Below are 22,886 nucleotides of genomic sequence, written 5' to 3'. Positions count from 1 at the left end.
ATACAAATATACACATATATATGAATATCTGAGGAGTCGTTGCGACTGTCGCTGCCAATAGCGTGGCCCCCGTTTACGACAGTTCTCCGGAACATTATAATTCTTTTTTTTTGCATTACTTCCATGCCTACCAAAGGCGGACGAAGACAAAGGGAAAAGAGATTGAGGTTCCAAGTTAAATCGGCCCTTATTTCGAATCAAGATCCTTTCCCCTATTTCCAAAAACTTGCGCAATTGCTAGACCAAGACAAACCGGTAGACTCACCTCGCGAACCTGTCTATACTCTGAATAAATTGGAGGTCAACCTAACGTTTCCTAGTTACAAAACCATTCCAAAACACGATCCACGTAGATTCGCCTATAAACTTCGCGATCTTTTTGGCACCGGATACAAGGTTACCCTTCCTTTAAATTATCCAATACTTCCCAGTGAATCGCATCCTTAACTACACAACTTAATCTCCGGTCCCCGAGTAAATTGTTTAAATACATTGACTCAAAAACGGAGAAAACATCTCAATAACAACACTGAGACGTAACACATAAAAGAACCGATTGTTACGTCGGATTCACTTAATTCTATATCACGCAAATTATCGTACGAACATTTACACTTTCCCTTAGCCGAAGACGTTTATGAAACGTCCAATGAACCTCTTGAAATATTAATTAAACAGTCGTTGCAATCGCACTTCGTGAGAAGTTGCATGATCAACTGGGGCTGCTGGGACAAAAATATGTAAACATGTTTCTTGATGGCGACAAAGAGAAGATCGATAACGTTTATGGTATATCTCAACGAGAACGACACGATGCTCGGCGATAAACAGTTTGATTTAGACACGAATGATTTCGTGATCGTAGATGGAGTAAAGTACAAAGGTATATCTGGATTGAGGGAATTAATTTTCAAAACTATTCCCGACGACACTATTTACGCAGAGAATGATAAAGCATATAAAAGTACTGTTGGCAACGAAATGATCATAGGTGCATTCATAAAGTGGATAATCCATTAATGGGTGGCAAAGGGTACAAATATAAAAATATAGTAACACCTTTGTGTCAGGTAAAATACAAGTTGGAACGGGCATACCACGCATCAGGAACTAAACAAGTTAGGTAAAAAAAGTCGGAAAAGATGTAATACCGCGTGCCATGACTTTAAAATAAAATCGATTATGTTCATTGGGATGATCCTAACGAACTTGTGAATCGTCTTCGATTGCTTGAAACTTCGCATCAGGCAGGTCATAATGCCTACGATAATGAAATCTTATCTATCGAGGAGCTTTGTGAAGCTGACCTTATTATAAATTGAAACGGAGATACGCGGTAATTTTAGTCAACGTCGAAACGTCGATCAATAACGTTTGCGTAAAATCTCTGTAACATTTTTTGCATCATATTAGGTGTTGGAATTAATTCGTAGCGTTTTACAAGAGATGGCACAAGCAGTACACTATTTCGTTGTTACCTATAGTTCTGTATACATTGTAAACATCTATCATAAGACGTCATTTGCCGTACATAACCTTTCTTGAAATCATAAATAACAATACTGTATAATTCATTGAATATGTCAAAATTTGTGCCAGATAAAGTGTTTTTGCGGGGAGTTTTGCTTCATTACTTTAATATGAACAAAAGTGCAGCTGAAGCTCATCGTATTTTAGTGGATGTGTATAGTGAACATGCTCTGGCTGAGCAAACGTGTAGGAAGTGGTTTGCACGTTTTAAAGCTGGTGATTTCGACTTGGATGACAAGGAGCGACCTGGTCAGCCGAAAAAATTTGAAGATAACGATTTGCAGGCACTGCTCAATGAAAACTCATGTCAAACACTTAAAGAATTATCTACGTCATTGGAAGTTGACTTCTCAACAATAGGAAAACGTCTTAAAAGTTTGGGCATGATCCAGAAGGAAGGACATTGGGTCCCATATGAATTGAAACCAAGGGATATTGAGAGACGTTTTCTCACGTGCGAACTGCTGCTTCAACGGCAGAAAAGAAAAGGTTTTTTGCATCGGATTGTTACCGGTGACGAAAAGTGGATCCATTATGACAATCCAAAGCGCAGAAAGTCATGGGTTAAGCCCGGCGAACCATCAACATCAGTGGCAAAGCCCAATATCCATGGCTCAAAGCTCCTGCTCTGTATTTGGTGGGATCAGAAGGGTGTCATATACTACGAACTGCTAAAACCGCATGAAACCGTTACTGGAGATCTCTACCGACGGCAACTGATGCGCTTGAGCCGTGCATTGAAGCAAAAACGGTCGGAATACTTCGAAAGACACGATAAAGTCATCTTGCTGCACGACAATGCTCGCCCACACGTTGCAAAACCGGTAAAAACATACCTGGAAACACTTAAATGGGAAGTGCTACCGCACCCGCCGTATTCTCCTGATATTGCACCTAGCGACTACCACTTGTTTCGATCATTAGCTCATAGCTTGTGCGAGCAGAAGTTCACATCTTACGAAGATTGTACAAAATGGTTCGATTCCTGGATTTCATCTAAAGATGAACAGTTCTTCCGACGCGGTATTCATTCACTGCCCGAAAGATGGTCAAAAGTAGTAGAAAGTGATGGGAAGTACTTTCATTAATGTATTTTTTAATGCTCATGTGAAATAAATAACATTCTTTCATTTAAAAAACGCTACGAATTAATTCCAACACCTAATATATTACGACAAAAAATGTCTGATGAAAAGTCTTGAAAAGTGGTGACTGGTGGAAGAACTGCACGTTCAAGAAAAAATTTTCCAGACATGTCATAGTTTACGGATACGATAACCTGTGGCAGGCTGATGTGGTCGAAATGCGCCCTTATACACGATTCAACAAATATACTACTACATTCTTACCGTGTTGAGTAAGCATGCATGGGCTGTACCGCTCAAAACAAAAAGTGAAGTGAGAGGGCTACAACGATAAAGTAAAGTAAATTCGAGACGATAGGAGATGCCCGAAAAATTTGCAAACCGATATGGGAAAAGAATTTTACAACACAAACATGCAAAAACTTTTGAAAAACATAATATAAATCAACATATTCCGTAATGAAGGCGTCGGTCAAACGGTTCAATTGTATATTAAAAAACGATATGTGGAAATAATTTACGCATAATGGAAATTACAAATGGACTTGCTATCTCGTGTCAGAGTACAACGCACGAAAATATTGAATTATTGGTATGCGACCTATATCGATGTGACTCCCACAATCATCGACAAACTCTTAAACACGGTGTACAGTAGCGTAAAGGCCGTCGCACTCCCGCGATTCAAAGTGATTGCGTGACTCGGTACGTGTGAGCAAATTCAAGACGATCTTTGAAAAAGGTTAAACGCCAAATTGGACCATGGAGATATTTAGAATCATCAAAGTACAGAAAACTAATATCACGATATATCTTCTAGAAGATTATCATGGAAAATTGGTCGTTGGAGGATTCTACGAGTTGCATCGCGTTGCTAATCGTTGCCCACGCGATGTCTAGTTGAAAAAGTGTTGTGCAAAAAAGAAAATGATGTTTACGTAATGACTGGGATTTGGTAATTCGCACAATTCATGGATACACAAGGCCACTGTGTTACAAATAAATGTATTTCTACGAATTATATATCAGTATATATTTATTACAATATGCAAACATGTAACTGAAATTTTTTAAAATTAAAAATACATAATATGAACACAAAAATTAGTTTTTTTTATTACAAATACATAAGTGTGTAGAAATGAAAATTCGTTTTTCTTATTTATTTTCATAGTAATATTTTATAATGTCCCCATGAGTGTCTATAGAATCTAGCACAATGTATCGTTTGTCATTGTACGGACTTAGAGCAATTTTCGTTTCCGATGTCATGCAATTTCGATTTTATGCACGATTGCCTGTGCTTCATTTCGATTTCGTTATTTAGACATCGCATGTAATCAAATGTTATCGATCTCGCTGTAACATAATTTTTAAATCCTTTTCCTTTTTCCCATCGAGGCGCAAGGCGTACATTTTTGGTCTAAGCCCGATGAATTCGGTCATTATCGTACCATTGTTTTCATCTTTCATTAAGCTCGGAACTTTTTTATTAGCGAGCGGAATACCGTACGCATTGTTGCTAGTGTTGAATCGATCGATATCGCGTTTCAAAATATAGTAGACGTTGTCGCATTATTTATATTTACTCCCTGTAGTAAATAAGACTGTCCGTATCAGTGTACATGACTTTACAATTTTCGCGAAACAGCGATTTGTACTTGTAATGAAATTCTTACAAACATGTCTTGGATATATCGAAGATACACATACGATTTGTCGAATTTCATCTCAAATTACTTCTATCGCGACTAGAGTCTCAGAAAAAACGCTTCTACTATGAAAATTTGGTTTTGTGTCATTGCCTCCGCACCGTATCTCCCGTCCCAATGCGTTACAAGTCGCACGTCGACGTGGTTGTGCATATTCTCCATGGTTTTAACAAATACAGCATTATTTATTAATTTATACACATTTTTTTCAAACTCGTTGTTGGAAAGAGTTCTAAAATTCGTATTGAATTCGATGTATTCGCGAAGCCATAGAGATTGCGCGAATTGCAACAAGCGGTAAATTTTTACGATATTGAAATCGTGACGAGTATATTGTTGTAGATTACGATAATGAATTACGTAACGCTCTATCACGCTCTACAACGTAGCGAGGAGCTTCTTCTCTCGCTTATCGGGTGATTTCTCGTGCATCGGACAGAATGGTAGGTCTATGTGAGCGTTATGAAGATATTGCGAATACTCCAAGTCTACCTCGAGAACGGGGGTACCAAGTCTAACTTATCGGTGAATCTGTCGCGATGATCGTAACATCAAAATTGTTTACATCGTCGACCCATCGAAAATCGGCGTATGATAATGGTTGACACATTGTCCAACCGTATAGGTTGTTAACGTTAAAGTACATAAATCAAAGTACATATGTCGAGTTTCGATGGTGGATCATACGACTGCATGTACTTGTTGTTAGACGACTTCTGACTCTCTACTTGTTCTGAGCCTTGATCTGTTAGGTTCAGACCTCCACGTTCGATGAACATGACCATATCGATGTTCCTAAGAAGTTCGAATTTTACACGCGTATGTTTCAACATCGCATCCCATGTAAATCCGGTAGTGCATAATAATACGCGGGGTTGAGCCCATAACTCGCGACGCAACTGTTACGGAAATTTTTGAAAATGTCGGCTAACAACAAACGTTTATCTTTAAATACAGATCGCTATATTCTCCGAGCAGGAAAACCGCTGTCACACGTTAACGACGTGCGCGTAATCGCTCTCGGATATGATATGTCAGCCATATATGTATACCTGTCAGCGAGCTATAAAATAATTCGCGCGATGATAACTCGGTTTCGTCTAACTTTTGACGCAGTCAATGTACTCGTACAGAAATATGTCTTTGCGTGTGAGAAGATCCTCTGCGCTGAGGATTGAAATTTATCACATCATCTCGCGTAAAATCCATGGGAACGTTAGTGGACAACATAGTCTTTATTTTATACGCTAAGTTTTTAAATTCCTCGGCGAACCATGCGATGCAATCGTTTCCATGACAAAACTTAAATGTACACAACAAATCGTCGTACGAACAGTGGACATAATATGCTAAACTAAATCCCCGTTAATGCTGGTACGTGTAGCTGGACGTTTCGTATCTCTCTCCGTCTTTTCCAGGGTGTATTCTAGGTCGACATAGACTATGAACGGGATACGTTCCTTTCTGATGTAGTTGCCAAAGCTCAACCACTTCGCTCGGTAATCTGATGGCACAGTCGTTTAATTGTTCGCATTCTACTGCGTGGATCTCCAGTTTTGTTTAAGCTAAAATAGTGTAAGCATCTGAAAAAAGAACATATAATTTATTAACATTACTTTAAATACGAAGCGCTACTACATGTCTGAATGTTGAGATGTTGAACTATTATACAATATACTCATATAAATGAATTAATTTCAGAAATTGCATGCCGATATGGTTGTCGGACTTTCAACATAATCAATCTGAAATATTAATAATCCCAAATTTCCTAAATTAATCTTAAAAAACTGTAATAAACTTATTGCGAAAAATATTGCCTCGGCCGGGAATTGAACCCGGATCTCTTGCATTCCATATCTCGGTAGTCTAAAGGCTCAGGACACTCGCATGGACACTCATCATTATTCCCACGCAAAAAATTTTCGCGCATTCAACTTAGCAGCTTGTATCAGATTACGCTCTGTTTGCTTCATATTATAATATCCTCTTTTTCGCAGTCTTTTTATTAAAAAAGCTTTGAGAAAATATATACTTTTAGTCTGTTTTTGTATCTTTGACAAAGCTTTCACAACACCTTGTATCATTGTGGATACATGTTACACAGCATTATTTAATAAAGGAAACCTTTGCATTCCGAACAGGAATAACCTTTGAGAATCACATACGTCAATATCATATTTTCGAATAGCATGAAGACTTGAAAATTGATCGTTCTTAGGATACATGATGAGCAATATCTTCCATAATCATCAGTGTAGAGCTCAATGCAGCACATCTTTTTCACAGGATGTAAGATATTTATTTCGTCAATCAATTATATCGTCAAGGCAATTATATCGTCATCGTTTTTCATGTCACTGCCGAAATACGAATCATTTGACAGAGCATGATCTTCATCGGACATTTTCTGGTTAAACATTTCTTCATGTTGATCATTTATTTTTTCGTCCATCACTTTATTTTCGTGAGGTGCAAAATCCATTTTTTCATTAAACATACACACACTGATATAACACCAATATACACTGATATGTTGAAGAAACTTCAAACTCGATTACTGACTGTTTTTCGTTTTTATGTACTATGGTTGTCGCGTCATTTTTTCAATATGCTGCGTGTTTTAACGTGTTTGAAAAACAATTTTATTGCAGCGATACACTAAATATTCTTATTTGAAAAGAGTATGGGAACAGATGTACGTTATTGTTAGTGTAATAAAAAAAGATTCGATTAAAAAGATATGATCAACAAGGCTCGATATGATATGAACTGTTACGTTCCGATTCAACGGGATGAAACATGCAGGGGACAGTAAGTTTGTGTTCAGCTATAAAAAATTTTGTGTACACATTTTATATATTATACATTTTTTCTACGTATCGCTTACCTTCTATTTCTTTCACAATGTATTTTCTCATTCGAAACTTCACTATACCCCTTACATTTTGGGAAGGAGACACTCATTAATGCCTGCGGCTTATAAATATTTAGATATAGATTAGGAATCAGCATAGGACTTGTATCCTATGTGGAAATTGCAATTGGTGATTCTCGAGAAAATCGGATAATCCTAACTCACACAACATGGAAGGTATTCATCGACAGATGCGAGAATATTGAGCAGCTCTGATTTGTAATTACGCCATCATCCCTAACCATTCAAGGTATGAATGTGGAATTTTGTAAACTGTATGGTACATACAAAATAAAATTATCATTACGCGATAAATTTTTGTATATGATGTCATGCTTTTTAGACTTGATCTCAAACATTGTGTCGAGCATGTATATTTAGGACTATCTCAGAATGTCTATAACACAAGTGAGAAATTTAAACATTTTATTTCATATTTACGTCAAGAATATGTTACTAATAAACGCGATGCTGTAAATATGTTGATAAATATGTTGACAATATTTGTGATAAAAGTTTCCTTATAGAATTGGGAGCATACACTTTGGCTCAAATTGTAAACCATACTTACACGAATAAAATAAAAAATGCGAATATTAAAAAATAAATATTAAAATTACATTACTCTGTATTTAAAATTATTTATTCCTTTGTTCCTTCGTCACCATTCACACCATTCCTTTGTCATACCCCGTGTATTAAATTATATATTAAATTATATATTATATTAGTTGATAAGAAGGCGCTCATTACACAACTAAAAATATTACAATTAGATGCTAGGTCATATCATTTTTAAATATTCGTCGAATAAAATATTATATCTATTTAATAAAATCGAGAAGAAAAGACAACGAGGGGGAGAATACAACGGAGGAAGAAAAGAGAGCGCGAATATGATAGGTATGGGACTGCAATGAGAGGAAGCAAGAGAGTAAGATGGTAGATATAGGACTGCAACGGGAGAAAGAGAGCGCGCGAATAATGTGATAGGTATGGAACTGCAACGGAAGAAAGAGAAAGAGAGCATGAGTAAGATGGTAAGTATTGTATAAGGTTGCCGCAATGAGTTGGAGGGAGAAAACTGCATTTTATAATGGATGGAAGAGAGAGAATAACATGACGGGCCCTGGCTCCCTCTATCGCGGGTCCTAGTGACGCCACCCCCTTCCGCGGTCCCCTTGCCCAGTGACATCAGACCCCCTCCCCTCGGCCCTCTCGCTCAATAATGTCAGCCCCCTCTCTCTCGAACTCCAAATCTAACAACGTACTTCTCTCATCCTCAGACCCGTCACCCACACACATACATATCGCGTGTACGTATGCGCACTAACACATATTGGTCTAGAACCGGCCTAGTATATCTATTTCGGTTGCTAGTTTTAATCAATGACTCAGCCCAATAATCACACGGATATAAATACTTTTTATTACTTTTTTTTACAAGAAGGAAGCAAGAATCAGAGAGATAAAACTTGAGTATTAAAAATCATTACATACGAATTACATCGAAAGTAAGAATCATTAAATTTACATTGACACATTGCACTGGACTAAAGTTTTTGCAATAGAAATGAAACTTAATATTAAATTCATAAAAACTAAAATGTATCTGTTCATAATGATTACCTTACTCTAATACTCTTCTTTAATCGATATGAACTGGATTGCAATGATCTCTTAATGCAACGTATCTAATTTTGAGTACTTGTTTTATTAACAGGTCAGCTAATATTATTTTTGTAATGACATTATATTTGTATATAATATTTTTCTTTTTTACATAAACTTTTGTATCCATATGTTTTGTTCTGCAATTGAATCTTCACTAATAATCATTTTTAAGACGCTTTGATTGTCTGCGTAAATCTTCGTGTACTTCATTTTTCTCCATTTAAAAGCATTTAAAAGTCATTGTATCCAGACAAAAAAATTCTTTATACATTTTTGAAAGCGCAATAAATTCTGCTTTCATTGAAGACGAGATAATGCAGTCTTTGCAACTCCAACTAATTGCGCTTCTAAGAATGAATATAAACCTGAATTTGACTTTCTTGATTCGTGCTTGTCAGCCCAATTTGCGGAACCGATCAAATTCTTCCTGAACATTGCCCAACTTTACGTATAATGATGAAGTACCTTTAAAATCTGAATTCATTTCTTAATTTGATTCCAATCAGTTGTGGATATAAAGGGTGTTTTTTTAAGCCCGATAGAACTTAAAATTGTAAAAACTAACACAAAAATTAAATTATAATCAAAAAATTTTTTTCAGTCGAAAGATCAATGCATGGCATTAACATTTGAAAATGATTTCGGGCATATGGCCACCGCGGCTGTTCTTGAAGCGCATTCTGGACGTCCAATTTTGAGTCACTTTTTCGAGCAGTGCTGGCCGTATGTCACGAATAACACGAACAATGTTGTCCTCCAAGGCGTCAATTGTTGCTGGTTTATCAGCATAAACCAGTGACTTGACGTAGCCCCACAGGAAATAATCGGGAGGTGTCAAATCGCACGACTTTGGAGGCCAATTGACAGGTCCATTTCTCGAAATCAACTTATCGCCAAATTTTGATTTCAATAAGTCGATGGTTGCGGTCGACGTATGGCACGTAGCGTCATCCTGTTGAAACTACATCTCGTCCGGATCAATGTCATCCATATTTTCAAACAAAAAATCATTGATCATGATGCGGTAATGATCTCCATTGACCGTAACGCGAGCTCCGGCCTCATTTTTGAAGAAATAAGGTCCGATGATGCCACCAGCGTGTAAACCGCACCAAACGGCATTTTTCGGGATGTAATGGTCCTCTGTAAGGTCTCTTGTGGATTAGTCTCACTCCATATGCGGCAATTTTGCTTATTAACAAACCCGTTAAGCCAAAAATAAAAAAATCACGAAGTCGTCTATAAGTTGCGCGAATTGACGACTGATTTTCAAAGTAAATTTGGATAATTTGGTAGCGTTGTTCAAGCGTGAGTCTATTCATGATGATTTGCCAGAGTATACTGAAAGAAATAAAAAAAATTTTTTGATTAAAATTTAATTTTTGTTTTATTTTTTACAATTTCAAGTTCTATCGGGCTTGAAAAAACACCCTTTATTCTGCGACAAAATGCAAACTGTTACAGATGCTGTAATTTATTACTTTAAGATCTTTTATTTCAAAATTTGTTGTAAGTATAATAGTTTCTCGATCTCATTTACTGCTTTTATCGTATTATCAAAATATTATGTACATGAGAACATATACTTTTACTTTGCCTTAATGATAGGTACAAATAAATGTCAGCTCTGCTTTGAATCGAATTGGCTTTGAGCAATAAGAGGGCAAGTCAATGAGTGTTTAGAAAAACATAGTAAAACACATTTTTTTTGATTGATTTATTTTTATTTCTCAACATAATCTCCTTTCAGCTCGATACACTTGATCTAATGAATCTTCAATTTTTTCAAGCCGTCCGAATAATATGATTTATTCAACCCTTCAAAATAAGCGTAATTTGTTTCGGCAATGAGCTGCTCTCTGTGGTGAATCTTTTTCCTCCGAACCATTTCTTCAGGTTTGGAAATAGGAAATAATCGCAGGGGGCGAATATATCTGGATGGAGAAGCAATTCATAGCATAATTTGGTGCCATCGATGCCGGGCGTATGAATCCGTGCATTGTCTTGATGGAAGAGCACTTTCTTCATCGCCAAATGGGGACGTTTTTCTTTAAAATGTTGTTGAAATGGTCCAATAAGACTGCATAATAATCGCCATTGGTTTGCTTTGATGGAAGGTAATCGATATGAATTATACCGCGTGCATTCCAAAAAAATATCTTTCCGACTTCACGATATTCGCCTTCTTCGGAGTTGGTTCACTCGGTAAAGTCCATTGTTTTGACTGTTCCTTCGTCTCGGATGTGAAGTAATGGATCCATGTTTCGTCCACAGTAATGAATCGACGCAGAAATTCATCTGGATTACGTTAAAACATCTCCAAACATTGTTTTGAAATCGTCACGGTCGCGCTTATGGTCCACAGTGAGCAATCGCGGCACCCATCTTGCCGATAGCTTTTTCATACTCAATCGTGCAAAATTGAAATTACTGTGCCATGTGATATGTCTGTGGCTTCAGCAAGTTTGCGCACCTTCACTCCTTGATCAGTCCAAACAATATCGTGGACTTTATCGATAATTTCTGGCATAGCAGCCTCAATTGGACGTCGCGAACGAGATGCATCACATGTGGCTGTACGACCACGTTTAAATTCATTCACTCAATTGTATACAGTCGCAAACGCTGGTGCAGATGTACTATGAACATTATCCAATTCGGCTTTGATTTCTTTCGGCATTAAACTTTTCATATGTAGATGTTTGATCACTGTACGAAACTTATTTTTTTCCATTTTGTAAAAAATACAAAGATTCGCTTTAATCATCTACAGAAACGAAACCACGCGATGAATTCCGCTTAAAATTTGATAGTAATCAGCTGAAAAATGCTATTTGTCAAAAAGTAATGTGACACTGCGAGTGTGCCCTCTGACAGATTTTCTAAGAACTTATTGACTTGCCCGTATATAGTCTTATTTTAAACTCGTGCTGATTGCTTTAATCCATAAATACTTTTACATAATAACATATCTTATCTTCTGTTCCATTCTTCTTGAAATTAGATATCTGATGCATGTAAATCTCATCTTTCGATGTACCGTTCAAAAAAGCAATTTTAACATCGAAATAGTAGACTAACATGTTCCTAATTATAGCAACGGAAAAGAAAACTCTGAATGTTGTCTGCTAGGCCAGCTTTATCTAGAGGATGGCTCGGTTATTACATTTATTTTTTCAATCAATCGTCTAGGTGAGATGCCTTCATTTGGTCTACTTGAATACCTCATTAGAGCTGATTGATTAATAATAATCATTAATTCTTCTTCTACGTTGTTTTCATTTTCTGAGATGTCTAAATTTTCATCTTGATTGTTTCTATCTACTTAGATATCTCGAACGGAAAGATTCGTTGGAAAGGTCGTTGGAAAGTGCAACTTTAGTATGAATTCTGAACATTGTAGTGTTGTACTGATTACTGTACTATTCTTTCGAAAGATGGCTTTTGATGATTAACGGATCATTATTTGAACCTGACTCTTCAATAAATTTTACATCTCTTGCAATAATGACCTTTCTGGTACGTAGATTCACTATATTTTTGATATCATACTATATTTTTGATATCAACCCTAAGCAAAATGCCGTTTAATGCTTCCGGATACAATTTTTTTCGATTTTCGTTAGAAATTTTAACGTAACAATCTGCGCCAAAACACGTTAAGTTTATATAAATTAGCTTTTTCGTGCCAGTACTAATCGAATGATGTTTTATTAATGCTTTTCCAAAGAAATCTATTTCGTACGAAATTTGCTATAATAACTGACTCTCCTCAGAAGTTAAAATTCATCAAATAATGTACAGCGAATCAATCAAAATTTTATTTTTTTCTCTCAGCTATTCCATTTTGCTACAGAAAATATTGGCTGCATATATTTTCTGTCTTAAGTATTTATTGAAGTAACGAAATGCAATGTTATATTTACCTTTTTATCACAGTATAGATTACTTAACCTATATATTGCGAAATCCCTTCAAAACCATATTTATCTTCTATACATATAGGAAAGGATAATAACGTTGTCCATCTTGAATATCTCTGTTATTTTTAGAGATAATTTTGTAATTATTAGGTGTTGGAATTAATTCGTAGCGTTTTTAATGAAAGAATGTTATTTATTTCACATGAGCATTAAAAAATACATTAATGAAAGTACTTCCCATCACTTGTAAAACGCTACGAATTAATTCCAACACCTAATACAATAGTTGTATGGCATCAAGAGGATCATAATATATGCTAATAATAATTTTTCTAGATAAAGGCGCTTCGGAAATTTCAATTTACTTAATTTTTTTAAATGACATGCTGTACTTTTTTAATCTTAGTGTAAGCGCAGTATAACCAGTAAGGACACTTTATATCGGCACCTTTGATCACCGCGTCGAGCATCTGTCATGTTAACATTTAAAAAATTCAGGGTCGAAAATAAAGAATATAGTGCCCTATAAGTAATAATGTAGTCACAATTAAAAAAATTTTACAAAAACATTAGACAATAAACAAAATTAATTCAAAAATAACAAAAACTAAGAATAAGTCAAGTATCAAACTTATTTAAACTAAATAAAAAAAATAATTATAAGTGAAACGTTTTTGTTAGTTAACTTTCGATATCTTTGAGATAACGAAAAAAAGTGCATTGTATAAGGCGTATGACTTTGCTTATACGGTTTTTTTCCGAAATTCTTTATTGTAAAAAACTGGTTATACATTTATGATTCAAAGTATTGTCCATCGCTGGCCACTACTTTTTCTCATCTTTCGGGCAGCATATGAATTCCGCGTTGAAAAAACAGGTCATCTTTTGAGGCGATCCACGAATCGATCCAATTTTTTACTTCTTCATAAAATCGGAAGTGCTGGTCAGCCAGATCGTGTGTCATTGATCGAAACAAGTGATAGTCAGAGGGAGCAACGTTCTGGAGAATACGGCGGGTGAGGTAGGACTTCCCATTTCAACGTTTCCAAGTATGTCTTGACCACTTTCGCAACATGGGGTCGAGCATTGTCATGCTGCAAAATCACTTTATCGTGTCTCTCGTTGTATTGCGACCGTTTGTCTTTCAATGCTCGGCTCAAACGCATCAATTGCGTTCGATACTGATCGCCTGCGATTGTTTCAGTCGGTTTTAACAGCTCATAATATACTACGCCGAGCTGGTCCCACCAAATACAGAGCATGATCTTGGAGCCGTGAATATTCGGTTTGGCCGTCGATGTGGAAGCATGGCCGGGAACTCCCCATGATTTTCTGCGCTTGGGATTATCGTAATGAACCCATTTTTCATCCCCAGTCACAATGCGATGCAGAAAACCTTTCCGTCTTTGCCTTTCAAGCAGCTGTTCACAAGCCAACAAACGCCGTTCAACATCTCTCGGCTTCAACTCGTACGGCACCCAATTTCCTTGCTTCTGAATCATTCCCATGGCTTTGAGACGTTTTGAAATGGCTGATTGAGTCACTCCTAATGATCGTACCAATTCTTTTTGATTTTGACACGAGTCTTGTATCAAGTAATGCCTTCAATTCTGTATCTTCGAAAACCTTCTCTCTTCCACCGCTATGCTGATCTTCGACGTGAAAATCACCGTTCTTGAAGTGTTGAAACCACTTATGACACGTTCTTTCACTAATAGCGGCTTCACCATAAATATTTGAAAGCATTCGATGAGCCTCAGCCGCAGATTTCTTCATATTGAAGCAGAAAATTAAAACCTCCCGCAAATGACAAGAATTTGGCTCGTAAACTGACATTTTCAATCAAGAATAACTTTATGATGCAGACACAAATCGACTAATGTTTCTATTATGTTGGGATTATGTTGACAGATGTTCAAGTTTATTGTGTGACGTCTATGATCTATTTATTTCGATCACCACTTACCGCTAAAGCCATCTATACGAAAAACGAATAAGCAAAGTCATACACCTAATATATTTTTATTATTATTACCGCACTGGTTAATAATGCACGTAACATAACTTTTCTTTATTTTATCCATTTTTTAATAAATATTTAAAGCAGTTCCCACAAACTGTCTTCTTCTCTGTGTACATACATATGTACATTACTGTCATTTCATTGATTTCGGCCAAAACAAAAGCTACGCAGCCATATCTGCGCGAACCCGCATTTCTTCGCGGATATCCCTAGTAGTTATATTGTGGTAATAGCGAGTGCTTAGATGATTTCAACGACCTATAAAAGGTCATTCGTCACTAAATAAAAAAGTAAAACAATGATTCTTACGTCAAGAAGTGCTCGAAGTTTACATCAATGCAACACTGCAATCGTTGAATTTCTGAAGCACGTACACTTCTTAACATTTCCGGACTGATTGTTGTACATACTGCAATAATTCGTAGCTTCATGTTTTCCGATGTGATTGGCACATCCTGGTATCCTTGTATTCGCTATATTATAATAAAAAATATAAATATTTACATTTTGTACTATGAATTCTACAAGTAATAGAGAAATTTGTGGAACTTCGAGCTAGAACAAATTATTCTATAATAAATTTAGTATCGGTAGATCTTTCAGAAGGTGATCCCTTCATGTAATTTAGCTCTCCTGTGATTTTGGTGACAAGTTAATGTGAAAATGAAATTTTTATTTGCTTAACAAGTAGATATGTTCTTCATTTGGAGAAGCTCAGCAAAATTTAATAAGAGTGCAAGCATTGTTACGTCCGAGCGTTCGGTTCGCGGAGACGTTCTCGTGAATGCATTCACGCATTCCCAACCCGCAGAAATAAACAACACGAATATTGTAAAAAAGAACAAGAAGAGTTTATTATTAAATGAACACAGAACACACACACACACACATACACACACACGTAAAGCTCAGAGCACAGGATTGATAAGAAGATAAGCGGATCGAGAGACACGTTCGAACACAGCGTTGGCTCATGTCCAAATCTGACTTTCAGTATTTCATGAGTAACGATCTACGGTGTCGGCACGGTACGGGCATAACACTGCCCTCTTTCCCTTAAATTGTCATTCCGACAATTGTGGTTTTCCCAAAAACGTTGGTCTTCTTAAGGAATTCGGGGCTCCCGATCAGTTTCTTGCTCCCTACTGTGCTACTGCAGCAGCTTCCTAGAGCTCTGGTTTTACTAGGGCCCGATCCTCCGGCCTATCCTTGAGGCCTCTTAAATTTTTCTTCCTTCCGAATAGGATCTCTCTCTTCAGTTCCTCCCCGGAGGGTAGCTAAACCTCCGTAGGAGGAACCCACTTTGGCATCCTCTCGTCTTCATGAAGGGAACTGCAGAATCTTCTTGCCTCTTCTCTTGAAGTCTTGTGCTCTTGTACTTCCTTCTTCAAAAAGAGGGGAGGGGAGGAATTCCATTTTGGTTTTACCGCGGTACCTCTGCTCTCAATCTCTGCCTCGGCATTCGCCCTCCGTCCTACAGAAAAACCTCGTCCTTCAAAAACCGCAGGAGAGACAGTCTTCTTAAAAAAAATAATGTAAGGTCGCACGTTTGAAGCGCGTTCGATGATGACCTCCGACTTCTTCTACGAAGATGAGCTCACTAGATTGGCTGTGAGGCATTTAAAATGCACGACTTCTTTGCTGATGCCTCCGGGGAGATTTTTTTCGTTCAAAATCACGTCATTTGCCGCGTGACCATGAGGAAAGAAAAATAACTTGCGCAGCTTACACCATAAGATTACAAACGAACAAATTATCATGCGCAGCTTACACTATAAGATTACAAATTGTGTTATTCTTTTCGAGTGATAAGGCTCCGATTTGTTAATTTTTATTAGCTCGTTTTTCCTAAACGTCTTTCTAAATAAGGCGCCAGCCTATCTGAATGTACAATTTTATTTTTATGTTTATTCGATTTATGAATACAATATACGACGTTGCTTTCTTTACTATGTAATATGGGCCTTCCTAATTATTCTGCAACTTCTCTGTTTTCTTTTTTGAGAATTGTATAACCAAATTTTTTGTCTTTCCTTAAAATAAATTTATGTGGCCTTCCGATCGTACCAGGCTTTCGTTTATGAGGATTTGATATTTATCCGCTCTCTTATATTTGTACGAATCTCTTCGAACTTTCTCTTCACTTTTCCCACGTAGCCTTCGAGAGAATCAACCTCCTCAATTTCAGGGAGGCTGCCGCGTAACAAATCAATTGGCAGATAAAGTTCCTGAACAGAATACAGTTCTGCTGGAATCATCCCAGTTGTTTCGTGCTTGGCCATTCTTGTTTTCTTGATTCCTAACAAGCGTGATAGTTCTCGATAAATTCTCGATTCAAAATTCCTTCCTTGATCGGTATGAACCTCTAGAAAAATTCCGTATCTGAAAATAATTTAATTTGATTTAGAAAGATTTCTGTGATAGTTTAAGTTCTTATATTCTTTAGGGATAAAGCTATCACCCATTTAGTAAAACAATCAACAACAACAAGTAAATACTTATTTCTGGAAAAAGTTATTGGACCGAGGATATCCATCTGAATTCTTTCAAATGGAGCTCCTACGTCTGTAAAGGAGATTTTCTTTTTCCAGATGGATTCTAGCTAAGCAGACCTGACATGTTTTACACTCCTTCACATTTTGTTTACATGTTGCCCAATAAAATCGCTTCCGCACTTTATCGAGCATCTTGTTGATGCCAAAATGCTCTCCTGTGGGAGAGTTGTGTAGCTCCTCCAAAATCTGCATTACGAGCTTCCTAAGTACGATTAACTAGAGAACTCTTTTCTTTAGGAACCTCCCACCTCTTGTAGAGTATACCGTCTTTGACTTCAAGAGAATCCCAGTAAAACCAGTACACTTTGGAGACATCCTTCGCTGCTACCTCTTGTCATAAAGAGCGCTCTCCTCCTGCTTCTTTCTTAAAAAGAAACAGGTAAATGCAAGGATCTCCTATTTATTCTTTACGCCAATTCTTACGCGTAATTATCTAGGATAATTCTTCCCACAGCTTTCCTGTTTCGTGGCTTCCTTTAATTCTATTATACATTCGCACAATAACGACACTGATCATGCATGCATGGCCGCCTCGATAATCTATCCGCGTTCTTATGTTAAAAGATCTCTGCGATGAATAATTTCATATTGCTGAAGTCTTTCCATCTAACGCTAACTGGCCCTCAAAGTCTTTAAAAGACATTAGCCATTTGAATGAGACATGATCTGTACGTATCAAAAACTTTTGTCCATACAAATAGTGATGGAATGATTTTATTGATTGTACTGTAGCTAGATTCTCACGGCGCATCACACATTTTTTGGCTTTGTTTCGATTTCGAAGATTCGACTAAAATATGCCATCACTTTTTCTTTGCCGTTTTGTTTCTGTAACAGGATTGCTCCAATTCCTTGATTTGATGCATCAATGTCAAGAATATCCCTTTCTATTTTGGGAAATGCCAAAATCGGAGAGGCAGTCAAGGCCTGCTTTAATTCATCAAACGAATCTTAGTATTCTTCCTTCCAAACAAATCTTGTCTCGTTTTCCATTAACATATAAAGTGGTTTTGCTAAAGACGAAAATCCTTTCACAAATTTACGACAATTTATTACAAGAACAAAACTCGAGAAAACTTTTTAAATGTTTCTTGTTTTGTGGAATCAGCCAGTTTCTCATAGCAATTTTTTTTCCAAATCCGTACTAATGCCTCCTGCTGATATCACATAACCCAAATATTTAATTTTTTTGCTAAAAAAAGACATTTCTTAGGATTAAATTTTAAATTTACTTCTCTTGAAAATTTGTTTACAATTTAACAGCATTTTTTCAAAAGTTTTCCCAAAGATAATTACATCATCGAGGTAAACAAATTTTATAGAGATGTTCTTTTAAAATTTGTTCCATTACTCGTTCAAACGTTGCAGGAGCATTATACAGACCGAAAGGCATAACTTTAAATTGCCACAAACCATTACCGATCAAAAGGCTGTTATCTCCCTATCTTGCGGGCGAATTTTTATTTGCCAAGATCCGCTTTTTAAGTCTAAAGTAATAAACCGAATGTTATCTGATGACTGGTCGAGAATATCGTCAATGCGACGTAATGAGTAAGAATATTTTATAGTTACTGCATTTATTTTTCGAGAATTCACACAAAATCTCATAGTCCCATCTTTCTTTTTTACTAAAACCACTGACGCATGGATTAGTAGATTCCTCGATAATTCCATTCAATTAATTGATCTTTCATATTCTTAATAATTTCATTTACTTTCTTTCGCATTTTTAACGGAATACGTCAAAGAGATTGCTTTATGGGAGGAAAATCCTTTATCTTAATCACATGTCCGCCAACTTTACAATTTCCAAATAACTTTGTTAGAAAATACATCACGAAATTCATTCAAAAAAATAACAAAGCTTTCTTTTTCGAATTCATCTAAATATTGAGAATTTTCTTCGAATAGGGATGTCAAGTTCGACGGAATTGTTATAACGTTTTCAATGCGAGAACAATTGAATTCAACATTGCTCTCGGTAATTGAATTGAGAAAAGTAAAATCAAAAATTTTCTGTAAATCGAGCAATCTAAAAAAATTAATATCTAGAATGCAGTTATTGTTCGAGAGCGAGATAAAGCGAGAGCGATAGAACGAAAATCTGAGCGAGAAGACATTTGAACTACAGCTCGACTTACGCGAATCTTCGATTATAAGTCGAAAGCGGCGGTTTTCTGGCGGCAGAGCGTCACAGGCGATTGTACTTTTTGCGAAGTGGTGTCTTTGACCGAAAAAACGAAAAAGAAGGGATCACAGCTCGATTCGGCCTTTTATCCCTTTTGCAGCACAAAGGCTTTCTTTTTTAATCGCCTATGAGAATAATAGAAAATTATAAAAATTGAGGTGATCCCCACGATTCGGGTCGCGATTGGCAATTCTCGACCGCGACGGCCAAGCAGTACACTATTGCCATGCGCGCCCGTCAAATCAGGAATCCTGATTGGGGTGTCCGTATGTTACGCGTTTCGCGTCACGCGAGCGCGCGTGCGCTGTGACTACTCTGAATGTGATTGCCGTTTTAGCGGTTGGAATTTGTGTACGTATGACATGCGGGTTTGTTTTTTGGAACTTCTAGAAGCGTTTGAAATTGTTCCAAAAGCTTCCAATTTGCATGTCGCACGTACACCTGCGAAAGCTGATTTTTGGATGCATCTCAAACAGTTATCATTTATTTTGGCAATTAACATTGGGATTTTTACAAAATATTTCGCAAGTTGAGCCTTTACTAAAATTTTATATTTAATTATAATTTGTTCTCCCGTAGGATATTTAATATTGCAGTTATCCATTTTAATTTTTGATTTATCCGATTCAACAAAATTATTGTTTATAATAGAAACATCGGAGCCCGTATCAATTTTAATACAAGGTTTATCATTGTTTACTTCGCCTTTATAACAAAAATCTCTTAAATCATTTTTAATTCATTCTGAAAGAACATTTATTAATATATATAGTTACATTGATCAATATGATAATAAATAGAAAATTGTTTATTTGTAATACTACAAGAACATATCTTGAAAGAATATTGATTAGTACAACAATTATTCAAACATTGTTTATTTTTGGTATTAGTAAAACATAAATTATTCATTAAGCAAGTTTCTTTGTTCGGGGTATTTTCTACTCCAGTCGAGCTTACCCCGTAGAGCTCGACTATTCCTGGTTTTCCGGGACATTCCAAACAAAAATAGCCCTTTTTGTCACACTCCCAACACTCTTTGTTATCTCTATTCTCGACTTTTTTATAATTTTTGTTTTTTTACGAATTTTCAAAATTTATTTTCATTTACTTTATCTCCCTTCTTTTCTTTGTTCGTACTTTCAGCTTGGCTTTCCTCTTTCTTATAACAATTATAATTATTTTCTTTCTTTTTTTTTAAATTAAAATTGTTTTCTTTTTGATATTGGAAATTATTTTCCTGAATTAACTTAATTGCTTTCCCCCTTTTAATTGCAATCCTTAACGATGTCACTCTTTCCATTTGAAGTGCTCTTTTCACGAAGCCATCGGATAGAGCGGAGACAATTGTGTGCATGCTACTTTATCGCGAATTAAATCGGGACATTCTGAATATGTTAGCTGTGATAATTTTTCGATATCTGAATCCAAAGAAGCGATACTTTCTCCAAATTTCTATTTTCTGTGAATTGCGAATAGTAATTTTGTAATGATTGCAAATCTCCGAAATGTATTTCTAATTTCGACTTTAACTTATCGAAGATTAGATTTTCTAAATTTTGCATACTCTCTAACACTGCACGTGCTTTATTCCATAAATATATCCCATAAACATACCAAGACAGCGGTCTTTGTCTCCTCTTCCTAACGGTTTGCGCGAGCTTTGAGATTAAATTGTGCGCAAAACTCACATAAGGGCGCACTTCCATCGTAAGTGTCGGGCTTAAGTTCAATGCCTCCGGCACATCAGCGCAATGTTCGTCGCGCGCGATACGCGATATCCAATGAGAATATATAGACCATCGGAGAGGGTGACGTCGACTGTGAGATGTTAGACGCCAGGTCCGCTTTGTTAATTTCCTCGGTCCCGTTGGTCTTAGGTTGATAGTGTGGTTTTGCACTGACTCTATTGAAGAAAAAGGGCTTCGAGAATCGGATGAAGCCTTTTTTAAAGTTCCCGACAACTATAGCTTCTCAAAACTTAGAAAGAAAAATCACACTGAGGACCACGGAACCGCGGTTTTTATACTAATTACCCCCGATTACTCCGATTTGGATTGGTGGAATAGATTTCATTAACTAGTAGAAAGATTTTTCTTTGCTCTTGGATTGGTCAAGATTTTAGGGGAGGAAAGGATGTTGACCGGAGTCTATAGTGTGGAAAAGTGTTCTCCTAAATTTTATGACCTTAATATTCGCGTGTCGCTTCTTAGATTTTGTGATCACGGACTCGTGAGAATTGTCCGCGACTTGACCATTAAAAAGTATCTTGGCGCCAGTCTTACGCTTCCAATGACATACAGGGTCCATTATGAAAGTAATGCGCATGATTTTATTGTGATGCGAATATCCATCGCAGCGGGGTAAAATGAGTCGGGAAATGTGGTGGGGGGTCTGCCCTTCTAAGGCAGCCGGTCGCCAGTTTGCTCCGAGCAGTCTGAATGGAAAGACGTGCCTCCGCGTGAAGTGTGTTTTTCGACTTTGTAACACGGCGCGATGGAGCGTTCGCTTGAACAGCGATACGCCATCAAGTTTTGCGTGCGACTTGGAAAGAATGCAACCGAAACATTCCAGATGCTTCAAGAGGCCTTCAAGGACGACTACATTTCAAGGTCACAGTCCGGGAGGTGGCACAAGGCGTTCAAGGAAGGCCGGGAGGAGATCGCCAACGAACCCCGTTCTGGACGCCCAACAACGGTCAGAACCGACGTGAATCGTGTGTGCGAAGTTTTGCGTTCCAACCGTCGATTGAGCATCCAGTACATCGCTGACACCCTAAACATGTCCACATTTGATTACATGGGATAGTGACGGAGAATCTGCAAATGCGCAAGGTCTGCGCGAAGCTTGTGCCGAAAGTGTTGACGGAAGACCAGAAAGAACTTCGAGTTTCGCGTTGTCAAGAATTGTTGGATTTGATTCAAAATGAGCCGGACTTTCTTAACTCTGTCGTAACCGGAGACGAATCTTGGATGTTCGAGTACGACCCAGAATCGAAAAGGCAGAGCAGCGAGTGGCACTCAAAATCATCCCCCCGCCCCAAGAAAGCGCGAATGAGCAAGTCTCGCATCAAAACGATGCTCATTGTTTTTTTTGACGTCCGAGGAATCGTCCATTTTGAGTTTGTACCGCAGGGAGAAACTGTCAATTCAGCCTTCTACCTGGAGGTGCTCAAGAGATTGAAACGCCGGGTCGCGCGCGTGAGGGCTGACATCAAAGACGCGATCAAGCTCCACCATGACAATGCCCCCAACCACACGGCCTTCATCGTTGCCAACT

General features: G+C 37.2%; 1 long non-coding RNA gene across 9 annotated transcripts in view; it reads left to right on the top strand.

Annotated features, from left to right (window-relative positions):
- The window catches only part of LOC105154614 (uncharacterized), a 146,836-nt gene that overhangs the window by 101,717 nt on the left and 22,233 nt on the right, over positions 1-22,886 (top strand). For 2 of the 9 annotated variants that reach the window (XR_015545308.1, XR_015545299.1), the window contains one exon: positions 5,746-7,868. The exons of 3 other annotated variants lie outside the window; for them this stretch is intronic. This is a non-coding gene — a long non-coding RNA (uncharacterized LOC105154614). Of the gene's footprint in view, positions 1-5,745; positions 7,869-22,886 lie in introns of those variants that run through there. 4 more of the 9 variants (XR_015545303.1, XR_015545304.1, XR_015545302.1 and 1 more) reach the window with 4 other exon arrangements.

Source organism: Acromyrmex echinatior, chromosome 6 (genome assembly GCF_024713525.1).
Source record: "Acromyrmex echinatior isolate Ae372 chromosome 6, ASM2471352v2, whole genome shotgun sequence".
Classification (NCBI taxonomy): domain Eukaryota; kingdom Metazoa; phylum Arthropoda; class Insecta; order Hymenoptera; family Formicidae; genus Acromyrmex; species Acromyrmex echinatior.
Note: the sequence above shows the minus strand (reverse complement) of the source record. Positions and strands in the feature narration are given on the sequence as shown.